This window comes from Planococcus citri, chromosome 3 (genome assembly GCF_950023065.1).
Source record: "Planococcus citri chromosome 3, ihPlaCitr1.1, whole genome shotgun sequence".
In the NCBI taxonomy this organism is placed as follows: domain Eukaryota; kingdom Metazoa; phylum Arthropoda; class Insecta; order Hemiptera; family Pseudococcidae; genus Planococcus; species Planococcus citri.
In genome coordinates this window covers 20,421,518-20,433,124 of record NC_088679.1, presented here as the reverse complement: position 1 = coordinate 20,433,124, position 11,607 = coordinate 20,421,518, and the positions used below count along the sequence as shown (strand labels likewise).

The 11,607-nt window shown below is 33.1% G+C and overlaps 1 long non-coding RNA gene across 3 annotated transcripts; it reads left to right on the top strand.

Moving 5' to 3' along the window:
* Nucleotides 1–2,090: 2,090 nt before the first annotated feature.
* On the top strand, nt 2,091–7,063 carry LOC135841403 (uncharacterized). Of its 3 annotated transcripts, none has more exons than XR_010557918.1 (6): nt 2,091–2,354; nt 2,448–2,619; nt 2,710–2,832; nt 3,494–3,660; nt 3,749–3,854; nt 3,983–7,063. It is a non-coding gene; the product is annotated as an uncharacterized LOC135841403 (long non-coding RNA). The 3 variants fall into 3 exon arrangements; XR_010557917.1 differs by having other exon boundaries at nt 3,749–3,926; nt 4,080–7,063; XR_010557916.1 differs by having other exon boundaries at nt 2,092–2,354; nt 3,749–7,063.
* Nucleotides 7,064–11,607: the final 4,544 nt, after the last annotated feature.

Sequence of the window (11,607 nt, the reverse complement as noted above, 5' to 3'; positions counted from 1 at the left end):
AAATTGTACTGTTGTCTGAAAATTTTCAAATTTGCGTTCTTTTGAAAAGAACGCATTCACCTTCGCTTTCTCGCAAAATAAACGCGTTCCGTTTGCGTTCACAAACATGAACGCTGCCATCACTGCTAGTAAACGAGTAGTAAGGACCTTTCAGTCTCGCTTTTTGGCAAAAAAAAATCCAAAAAGTTATCTAAAAACCTCGCTTGTTTGCCAAAAATTACCAATTGCGAAAAAATATTGTCTTTTCGACAAAAATTGCGAAAAAACATAATTTTTTTGGAAATTGCCCAAAAACGCTGCCTTTTTGCTAAAATTTGGAAAAAAACAACACTTTTTTGCCAATGTTAAAAAGATCTGTTTTTTGCTAAAATTGTCAATGTTCTCCTCTTTGCCAAAAATTGACCAAAATTCTCGCATTTTAGCAAAATTAAAGTCTCACTTCTTGAAAAAGTAACGAAGAAAGTCTTCTTTTTTTGACGAAAATTACGAAAAATTTCCATAAAAAAGTCCTTTATTTTGATAAAATATTGTAAAAGTAAAATTCTTGCTTTTTAAAAAAATTGCCAAAGATTCTCACTTTTTATCAAAAAAGTAAATACCCATAAATTAAGCTTTTTTGCCATACAAGTATAATTGCCATAAAGGTTTGCGTTTTGATTTACGTTTTTCTGAAATCGTCACTGTTTTTTGCCAAAAATTGTCCATTTCAAAAATTGAACAAAGACCAAAGTGTACACTTTTTAGAAAAATTGTTCAAAATATTGTCGTTTTTTTGCAAAAAATCCTAAAAGTCTCAATTTTTCAAAAATCTGTCCAAAAGTTACGTTTTCTTGACTGAAATTTCCAAAAACCATTTCTTTTGCAAAACTTGTTGATGTCTCGCTTATTTGGTATCAAAATGTTCTATTTTTTTCGTGCTGTTAGTGGGCACTATGGAAACTGGAAGGTCAGAAACTGCTTTTGCTCATGTTTTGCTTTCGCTTTGCCACTTTTTTTGATTACCTAGGTACCTACTTTTAGTCACCTCAATTTTTTTTTTCTTTTACGAATGTTACCTACTATTTTTTTATATAAAATTGAGTACGAAGAACAGAAATAAGAAGAAAAAAAATTTACAGTTGAAAAAATAACCAAATTCAATCCAGATACCTAAACATCAAAACGTTGCATAAAGTTCTGAGAAATTGAAAATTGAGCTCTCTCATCTCATTACAAGTCGAGTTATAATTTTGAAAGCGAATTCAAAATAAAAAATTAAATAAGACTACCTATTAGAATAGAAATTGATGGAAAAATAAAATATGAGTACCTACGAGTTTCTATCTCAAATCGAATTTATACAAATTAGTCATTTGTGTATGATTATTCGAAATCGAATAAGATGTACCCTTACGGAAAAAAAATAGTACTTTCTGAGTAGTAGTTTTTTAACGGAGTAAAAAGTACTACTTTTTAACACCTTCTCACCTTCATGGAGAAATATTAGTAGTAATTAGTAATTTTAACTAGTTTTTAGACAAAAGTAGTAGTTTTTACGTAAAACTACTAATATTTCTCCATGAAGGTGAGAAGGTGTTAAAAAAGTAGTACTTTTTACTCCGTTAAAAAACTACTACTCAGAAAGTACTATTTTTTTTCCGTGAGGGATAGTATATACATTTATGCAGATTGCAGACTGCAGAGTAGGCTTGTAGGCCTAATTAAATATTTCTCCTATCTTTGCCCACTTTAAAGGGGCATGTAGGTTTCTACTTATAAATTCAGAACACGAACATGTTTTTCAATAAATTTGTTTTATAAAATAAATATCTGTAAAAAAAAATTTTTAAATGGGGAAAAAATTGAAAAATCTAGTAATTTGCCGAATTTGCGAAAGGAATGTGAAACGAATAGTGTTGCGTTTTGTGTTGCGAATTGCGAAATTTGTTTTTGATCATAGTATCATAGATTATGGAAACACCAATCCAAAAATTTATGCACAAAGAATTTATTTGCTGCGCCATTGGCTCCTGCCAAATTCTCGAGCAAGCCAAAGCAAGCACAAATTTTTTTGAGTTGGCAACACTGTGTCGACGTACGACCTTAGAACATATGTTAATACGTTCTAATCTAAGCGTACGACGTAGTGACATGGAATTGGAACTGGAACTACTGGAAGTCATCCATGATGGATCGAATCGAAGTAAAGTGAAGTGAGAACTGAGAAGTGACCACTTGACCAGTTCCAGTTAATTTTCAATTTTTCTAAAGAATTTTCTTTTCTGTTTATTTTGCGGTAAAGTTCAGTTGCACTTGAAATGTTGACCAAGAATAATTTTCTACTGACTACCGCATGCCGATGTCGCTATTTAACGGTATTCTGATACTATGATTTTTTGTCACTTTTGTATGTATACGTTCGTCGTTCAATTTACGAGAAAGATTTGTTTGCATATTTGATGTTTCAGGGCAGCGTTTCTTACCGTGTTGAAAAAATTCTACTTTTTACTTTGGGTTGTTGAAAGTACTTGGAGTTAAATCGAAGCGAGTCCCCAGAGCGAAGATGGTTTTGGGTCGAATAATGCTCTATATTGATGAAAGATGAATTCTACTCGTTATACCCATCCGTAGACGTTTCAGGTAAAATCAGCATAGATTTAAATCGAATCGATGTTGGTACATTTGATAATTTCAACTTCAACTGTGTGGTTTTCCTTGTATACTTTGCAGAAAAGCCCTGGAATTGTTACCAATGTGCATAATTCTCATAAATGAGCGGACACCCTGAATGTATAGAACCCACCAAAAAAACCGAATAGTGACGTGTATACCTTCGATAAATAATTGCTTAAGGTACTTACAATAATTTATTAAGAATTTGTGAATACCATTTTGTGGTCAAATGGAGCTGAACTTGCAGTATTTTTTCATTTTTTCTCATTTTCACATCCTTTTCCTTTCAAAAAACCAACATTTGCTTAGTTCGATATGCTTGTCCTTACCGTCATTTACCTAAGTAATTTACGTTTTTCTTTTTATTGTTTGAATTTGAACTTTGACTGCTCCCGAATGTTAGCATTGTTTTTCCTTCAATTTCAATAGTACATAATTATTTATTTATAAATTTTAACCTACTTTATTTTACAATCGAGATGGGTGACACCGATAAGACAAGGTAGATAAAAGTCATGTGTGGTACCATCTACTCGTATATAAATTTTTTCGATGACGAGTAATGTATCAACTTGAACCCACGTGGTATTTGATTGTGTTCAATATTGTAGCTTCATGATCAGGAGGCTTGCGTTGTTAGGAAATAATATCAATACCAGCAATTCAACGTGTAAGGATGAAGGACCTATTAGTTCAGGCCTGAAAACTTTCGTGTTTTTAGGTTTTGATTAATGAAATATTCGTATATAAAAAAAAGGGGGTAAATTAAGCTTCAAAATATAATTTAACAAACTAAATAACTCTAATTTAATCTTCTCCGTTTCTCTTATTCTTTTTGCAGATGAACCTGTTGAGAATAAGGTATATTCAGATGGCGGTATTTGCCCAAAACCAGCCACAAATGGTGTCTTGTACGATGGCGTATATGAAATATCCATCTTGAAGTTGGCTAATTATACCGATATCTTGACGATGCCCAAAAACAACTCCGAGGCTTTTGAAATTCAAGTGAGCGTGATTGAAACTATTACGATGGTATCAATGAATTGAGATGAGAAGTTGTTGGTAATATGGTGTTTGGTTGGCCTACGTTTAGGTTTCCAGTTTGGAACTGGTGCAGGAGATCCATCAGTTCCTTATGAATGTAGAAGATACGTGTCACAGGACGTGCTAGAGTATCGAAGGACTCAAAAAAGGTCAAGGTGAATATCTTTCATCTTAAGGGGATCTAAACGGGCGTTTGTTCGTTCAGTCGGTTATCTTTTGCCTTTTGGGTAATTATCTACTATTTTTTTCCCTAATCGATCGATTAACATTTAATTGGTGGTAGAAGAACCTTTTGCCATGCAGCCGTAAGTCGAGCCGATGAATCAGCAGCTGAACGAGTTCCTTATTCAGAAAAATAACTGGTTATTTTGCTCCTACAGGTTTTAACCACATCCAGATAAAATCCTTCACCCGGTTTTAGAAAAATGCACCGAGATTTAATCATATTACCGCCTGTACCCGCGGATTTTTCGTTAATTAGTACGCGTAATCACACGAGTATGTAATTACATTACGTTAAAATATGCGTAGAATACGGTTCAGCGAAAAGTGAAGTATCTTCACCCAAGTGCGATAAATTCCTGTGAAAATGGCAAAAAAAAAAACAAAATTGCAACAAAAAAATATTTTTTTAATTTTCGAAACAATTGTAACAGGATACTGAATATTACATAATATTATCTTAATTTTGAACTTATTCTTCGAATTATGAAAGCTTAGGTCGCTTTAATTTTGATAAATGTTTTGCAACATCAAGAAAATTTTTTTTATCACAATCATCTTCTTCAGTCTTTTCTTTCATAATATAAAACCATAAAAATATCAAAAGGCAAACTTGAAACAATTTATAAACACGATTTCTTGTAAACGGATGTAATAAATACTCCAGATGGCAGTTGCAAATACCGAAGAGAATTAAAATAGAGTATACACAATCTAAATATTTCAAATGATTAATTTGATTTTCTACTATAGCGATAGTAATTACAAGTGCAATATGTGTAATGCGCCGCATTTCTGCAATTTTCATAAAATTATTGATGAAATCTAATACGATTGTTTGTGTGATCAAAGAATTTATAATTACAAAAATATTAATACTAATACTGGTGCGGTGAGCTGTGACGTCTGTAAAACGGTTCGATAATTCGGACAGAAAAGCCAGCGGGAAAGACATATTCGGCCAGTTGGACAGCATTTCGGAAACACCTAGAAAAAATTCTCATGTATGAAAATATTTCAAAGATGACTACTCTTTTGTCAAATGAAAAGGAGTAGGCTCAGAGTACACTTACCGGTTACGAAATTTGGTACTTCCAATGCAGCTGCTACGCTTATAAATAAAAATAATAGCTTCATTTTTAGTAAAATAAATCTTGACTTTCAAATTTATATCAATTTTGCTTTTATCTTCGATATTTTGTTTTTGTCTTCGATCAAAAGTTCAATATAGACAGCGATTCCAACGGGAAATAATTTCTACTGTTTTTGTCGAAAACCTTATGCAGATCGATCTGCGCATGCACCAATTACAGAGTAGTGTGTAAAGTTGACGTGTATTTTGTAAGTTGTAGTGTTATTGGTGCATGCGCAGATGGATTTGTTTAAGGTTTCAAATTGACAGTGTTTGCGACTAAAAAAGTTGAAGGATTTCGCGTTGGAATAGCAGCCTATCACCAGCGACCTTTGCTGAGCTTTTGAAAGCTCAAACCAGTCGCTGATGACGTTTTGACGATTTTTGACCAATCAGAAACGAGTATTGAATCAAGAGATTTTTCATTTTTTTAAAATTCAGTTTTTCGCACTACAACCTCGATATTCGAATCACTAGGTACGCTTGATTTCCACGTATGTCTCAACGTGATGGCTAAATTCTGCAACGTCGAGATTCAAACAACCGAAGATCATTTTACCATCGTAGATTTCATCGTATCCAAAGAAATATCCATCGATATTCGTGCCAAAACTCATCGTAACCGTAACTTTGATCTATTTAGATTCGTTTGAAAACGCCAAATAAAAATAGACATCTTGCTCAAAGAGAACCCAGATATCATAGGCGATCTATTCTTCGACGTAGCCATGAAGTTGATGGACAAAGGTCAGTTCGAAGACTCGGATCACGGTACTCGAACCTCTCACACATACTGAAACTTTCAACTCGGTTACGTTATGGTTCAAGTTGACCCACCGCTACAAAGAAACCAATAAAATCAAAGAATGTCACAAAGCATTTCGTAGAACTCTACAATGCCATTCTGAAGATGAAGATCTCAAATTGAAATTTTGCGAAGAACTAAAATCAGCTCATTTGTACCAAGAAGCTATCGAATTAACGAAGAACGACGATATGAGCGCTTTGATCTACGAACGATGCAATATGTATTACATTACGAGAACTCCATCGAAACCGGACTTCAATTATTTCGTTTACATTGCAAAGAAATCAAAACAATCGAAGACGTTTGACTAATTCATTCAAAGATGTAGTTTCATCCTACGTTCCGATCACAGTCGATACTTCGGTTCCTGTCAAACAAGAATGGGACATATTCGTTGAAATATTCGATGTCTACACCGGTCGCAAAGATTACGACCTTTTGCAACAACTCGCTCTGGATTTATCCCTTTCATATAAATTCAACTCGGTCAAAGATCAGCTCAAATTAGCTGTGGGTATCGCATCGTTTCTCAGTAAAGATTATGAAATAGCTTACGATATGATGAGATATTTCATACTACAAGTCATCAATATCTTTTCATGTATTACTCAAGTTACAGCCGAATACACAAGTTCTTAATTTGTTACCTAATGAAAGCTTCGGAGGATAAAATTTTGATCATATGTATTATTTGCCAATAACTGTTTATCAGCTGGAACGTACAAGTATACTCTGAACGATTACAGTATCTATACCTAGTGTTTCAAGAAAAAGAAACCTCCTTGGTAGCGTTACTTTTGGCTGTCGTTTTACATATGTCGTTTCAGAAATAGGCCACTAAGTAATAGCCATTCGTTTATTTCCCAGTGTTTAGCCTTTCTGTATAAATATCGAAATTTGATAGGCGAACCGATGAATCAAAAAATGTATTATAATTTCGCCAGAGCTTTTCATCAACTTGAATTACTTCCTCAAGCTGTACATTATTATAAAAAAGCTTTAGAATTTAAACCTGCGGTTAGCGATGCATACGATTTAAAGGCAAAAATCGCCTATAATTTGCACGTAATTTATATAATTTCCGGTTAACCTAGAGTTTCGAATACATATGTGCTTACAGAAATACGTTTGTTGTATAATTGTGTCAAGCTTTTTTTTATGTAGGTAAGTATATAAATATAAAATACATGGATCGTTCTAAATTTTTGTTTTATCTTTGAAATTGAAAGAAAAGTCTTAAATTTTTTTGAAGCTTGAAATCTGAAGAAGTTTGAGGTTCTTACCCCAGATCGTGGCAAAAAATTTCAAAGTGGTCAGAAAAAAATATTAAAAAAAGAGAGAACACAAAAACCGGACACGTAGAATTCTATTGGGATGAGGGGGAATTTATACATGAATTGGTGAATTTTGTTTAATCTAAAATCATTGAATTTAAATAATTTAAAAATTAATTTTTAATAAATCAAACCGTTGAAAAAAGTTATAGTTTTCGTAGATCAACTAAAAATGAAAATGAAGTGGATTTATTTTGGAAAAGCTTCAAGAAATATTTATTTACCTACTCGTATATTATAATTATATTACTTGCTAACCCTGCGTCAGTCAGAAGACCAAATTCTCGGTCACTTGCAATTTATTGGAAAGGATCAAGAAAAAGAAGAAAAAAGATCAGAAAGTGGGCAGCATGAGACAATTCATCGCTTCTTTTCGAAAGCGAAGTAAAAATCAACAAGTACATAAGATATAGTTCTTTTCCGTGGTTGAAAAATGAAAAATCAAAGTTTCACGTGATCTGGACGTTGAGAACGATTTTATGATGAATCATAGTCACTATTGGACGTACCTACGTGTTTTTCTCATTAAATGAGGTTTAAATTTGCTCAGTTTGGATGAAAATCATAAAAAACTGAATTTGATGAAGGAGTTTTTGTGTAGGTCCTTGATTTTCTAAAATGGAGATGAAGGAAAGGCCTTGAATTACAACTTTTTTTATTAACTAAGTATAGCTAGTTATTTTTGGGAAATTTTAAAGGTACTACATTCGTTTGAGAAATTCTTCAATTGAGGCCATAGGTCCAGAGATAGCAGGGATGGACTGTAAAATAAACCATTGGCGTTGAAAAAAATGGAACACCAGCTGATTTTCTTCCAAATGAGTACATTTTTCAAAATTTTATTGCGGTCAAATACACACTTGAATAATTATTGTTAGGTACTCATTAATATGATCCCGCGGGGGGGGGGGGGGTCCGACATGATCACCCGGGGGAAAAAGTTCAAACTTGGTCATACATGATCATGTATGGTGGATGAACTCGAGCATACATGATCATACATAAACCGAAGTTTCCATACATGCTCATGTTAAAAAAATGTCCCCCACATGATCATGTTAGTCATGTACTCATGTATGATCAAGTGAGGAAGTTGGTTACAATAAAGTTAGACAAACGCCACTCCTACAAAAATCGAGTTAGATATTGATTCTTATAGGATTTTCAACGCTCTTTTCATTGCCGAGGTCTGTTATTTCCAATATAGTACGTAAAAGGGTGAAAAACGTGCTCAAAGTTTTGCCTTAGTTTCAAACACAGACAAGTGCAAATTTTCTTAGTTTCAAAAACTGACATATCCAGGATATGTCTGTTTTTGAAACTAAGATGATAGGATATGTCTCATTTTGAAACTAAGATAATGTTCACATGTCCGTGTTTGAAACTAAGGCGCAACTTTGATCGCGTTTTTCGACTTTTTATGTACTATTTTGAAACTAAGGGACCTCAGAAATGGAAAGAGGGTTAAAAATCCTATACGTATCAAAACCTAACTGATCTAGACAGCTTCAATTTCAAATTATCTTCATCTTGGTTTCAAAATCAGACAAGTGCATTTTCAGGTTCTTTTTATTAGTGGTGAGGGGCAATGGTGGAAGGATATTTTTTGTATTTTTGTTACTCAGTATCATCACTACAATTTGTCAAATATCCCCCCCCCCGCCTTTACAATGCTGTATATTTTTGTAACAAAAAACATAGTTTTTCTCAAAATCAACCCTGTGACGTTTGTCTAACTTTGTAACCAAGCTCCTCAAGTATGATTCAACGCCCGGGGGAAAAAGTTCAAACTTGGCCATACATGTGATCATGTATGACGACTTCATACATGATCATACTAAAAAAATGTCCCCCACGTGCTCATGTATCATACATTTTATTCTATAATCTAGAAAAGTGTCTATAATAGTGATGCATGGAAACTTACCGCGGTAACTTACCCGAGAACTTACCGGTAAGTTACCAGTAAGTTACCATGACATAAATTACCATAAGTTACTGCGGTAATTTATAAATTTTCAACAGAAATGTTGACAAGGGTAATTTTGGACATTTGCATGTGCTCCTATAGCTGTTTAGATACAACAAGTTACAATTTTTCAATGTGTAAATAAATAGGTAGGTACCAAGGTACCTGGTACCTATTACAAAAATCTTCAAAAGTTGTTTTTTTCTTTTTGAATGTTGCGTCTGTGTGGTTTGAACTTGAACTTGAGAAACAATTGATGTTGAGAAAATTTGATTTCTTTGCCGTACCTACCTATAATTTTGTTCTTGAATTTGGCTGTTTAGGTTTTCCTTGTGAGGAGTTCCTGAAAAACTGTGGTTTGAATCTTTGAAATTCAAATTTCAGTATCTCACAATCTCACATCATGATTCATGACTGATTTTAGTTTACTTTTTAAATTGAAAAGTTTCCGCATCCACAGATATCAAATTTTCCTAAGTTTTTTAAGATGAAAAAAGAAATTGAGCAAAATCAATACCTACTCAAAAATCAAGCATTATTTTACTTGTTTTTTTTTTTTAAATTCATTTTTATTTTTTCATTTTTAAATGTGAAGGAATTTTCATTTTGAAAAAAATTTGAGAAATGATAGAAATCATCAATAATTATTTTTTTTTTGAAAATTAGTGTTGGGTTGGGGTGCCGGTGCGTTGTGGTTGTGATTAGGAATTTTTTGAAAAATGAGTGGGAGGGGCAGAATGCAGAAATTTTTGTTCTGCCCTAGCTCAAATGAGCAGAATTGGGAAATTGGGAAATCTGCTCAAGTCCCTAGCCATTTCTGTCAGTTGTTGGGAGTTTTGGATGATTTTAAGGTAACCATCATCCCATCATCTCAATTCTGATCTTCTGAACCATTTTGGTGAAACTTTATAAGTTACTTAAATTACCGGTAACTTACCGGTAAGTTACCAGTAAGTTACCCAATTATAAATTACCGGTAACTTAGCATCACTGGTCTATAATCTGGAAAAATGTCTGAAATACATTTATCCACATTTGTCTTGCATTCTTAGCACATCGTGTGTACTTAAACCATTCAGAAAATCATCTCATGTATCTTATTCTGACGTTTATTTTTATTATAAAAATTCATACATTCTCGAATTTCTAGTATGATCATACATGATCATACATGTTCATTTATGTTCATTTTAAAGAAATATCCCCACATATACGGTTACACTGAATCATACATGATCATATATGACTATGTGGGGGACAATTTTTTAACATGAGCATGTATGGAAACTTCGGTTTATGTATGTTCATGTATGCTCGAGTTCATCCACCATACATGATCATGTATGGCCAAGTTTGAACTTTTTTTCCCCGGGTATGATCATGTATGACGACTTCATACATGATCATACTAAAAAATTGTCCCCCACATGTTCATGTATGGATCATTTGTATGAAATTGCATGTTTTATATCATACATTTTATTCTTTTATCTAGAAAAGTGTCTATAATCTGGAAAAATGTCTGAAATTCATTTATCCACATTTGTCTTGCATTCTTAGCACATCGTATGTACTTATACCATTCAGCAAATCATCCCATATATTTTATGCTGACAATATTTTTATTATAAAAATTCATACATTCTCGAATTTTAAGTATGATCATACATGTTCATGTTGAAAAAAATCCCCGCATTTACACATGATCATGGTTACACTAAATCATACTTGATCATACATGATCATATATGACATGTATGATCATGTGAGGGACAATTTTGTAACATGAGCATGTATGGAAACTTCGGTTTATGTATGATCATGTATGCTCGAGTTCATCCACCATACATGGTCATGTATGGCCAAGTTTGAACTTTTTTCCTCGGGCGGGCATGTATGACGACTTCATACATGATCATACAAGAAAAATGTCCCCCACATGCTCATGTATGATCATGCATGAAACTGCGTATAAAATTGCATGTTTTATATCATACATTTTTATTTATTCTATAAACTAGAAAAATGTCTGAAATACATTTGTCCACATACGTCTTACATTCTTAGCACACCTTATGTATTATGCCATTCAGAAAGCATCTTATAATATATCCTATGTGTGCTAGAATGACGTTCATTAATCAAATATTTTTATTAATAAAAATTGAAGACGTCATAACAAAAAGGGGTATATATGACACATATGTCCTTTTTGAGACGAATCCATATTGTTATTCTTCAGACCTTATTCCTCTATCATATGAGACCACCCCTACTTCACAAAGTCGAAAAACCAGTGAGATATCGCCATTTTAAAACTGCGAAGTCGATTAAAAATTTACTTTTTCAGAGATATGTATTGGGTTACTCATGGTTGATTTTGTGTTGTCAACCATTATTTACCTGGTTTAAATCCAAAAATTTGCTCAAAAACATTTTTGAA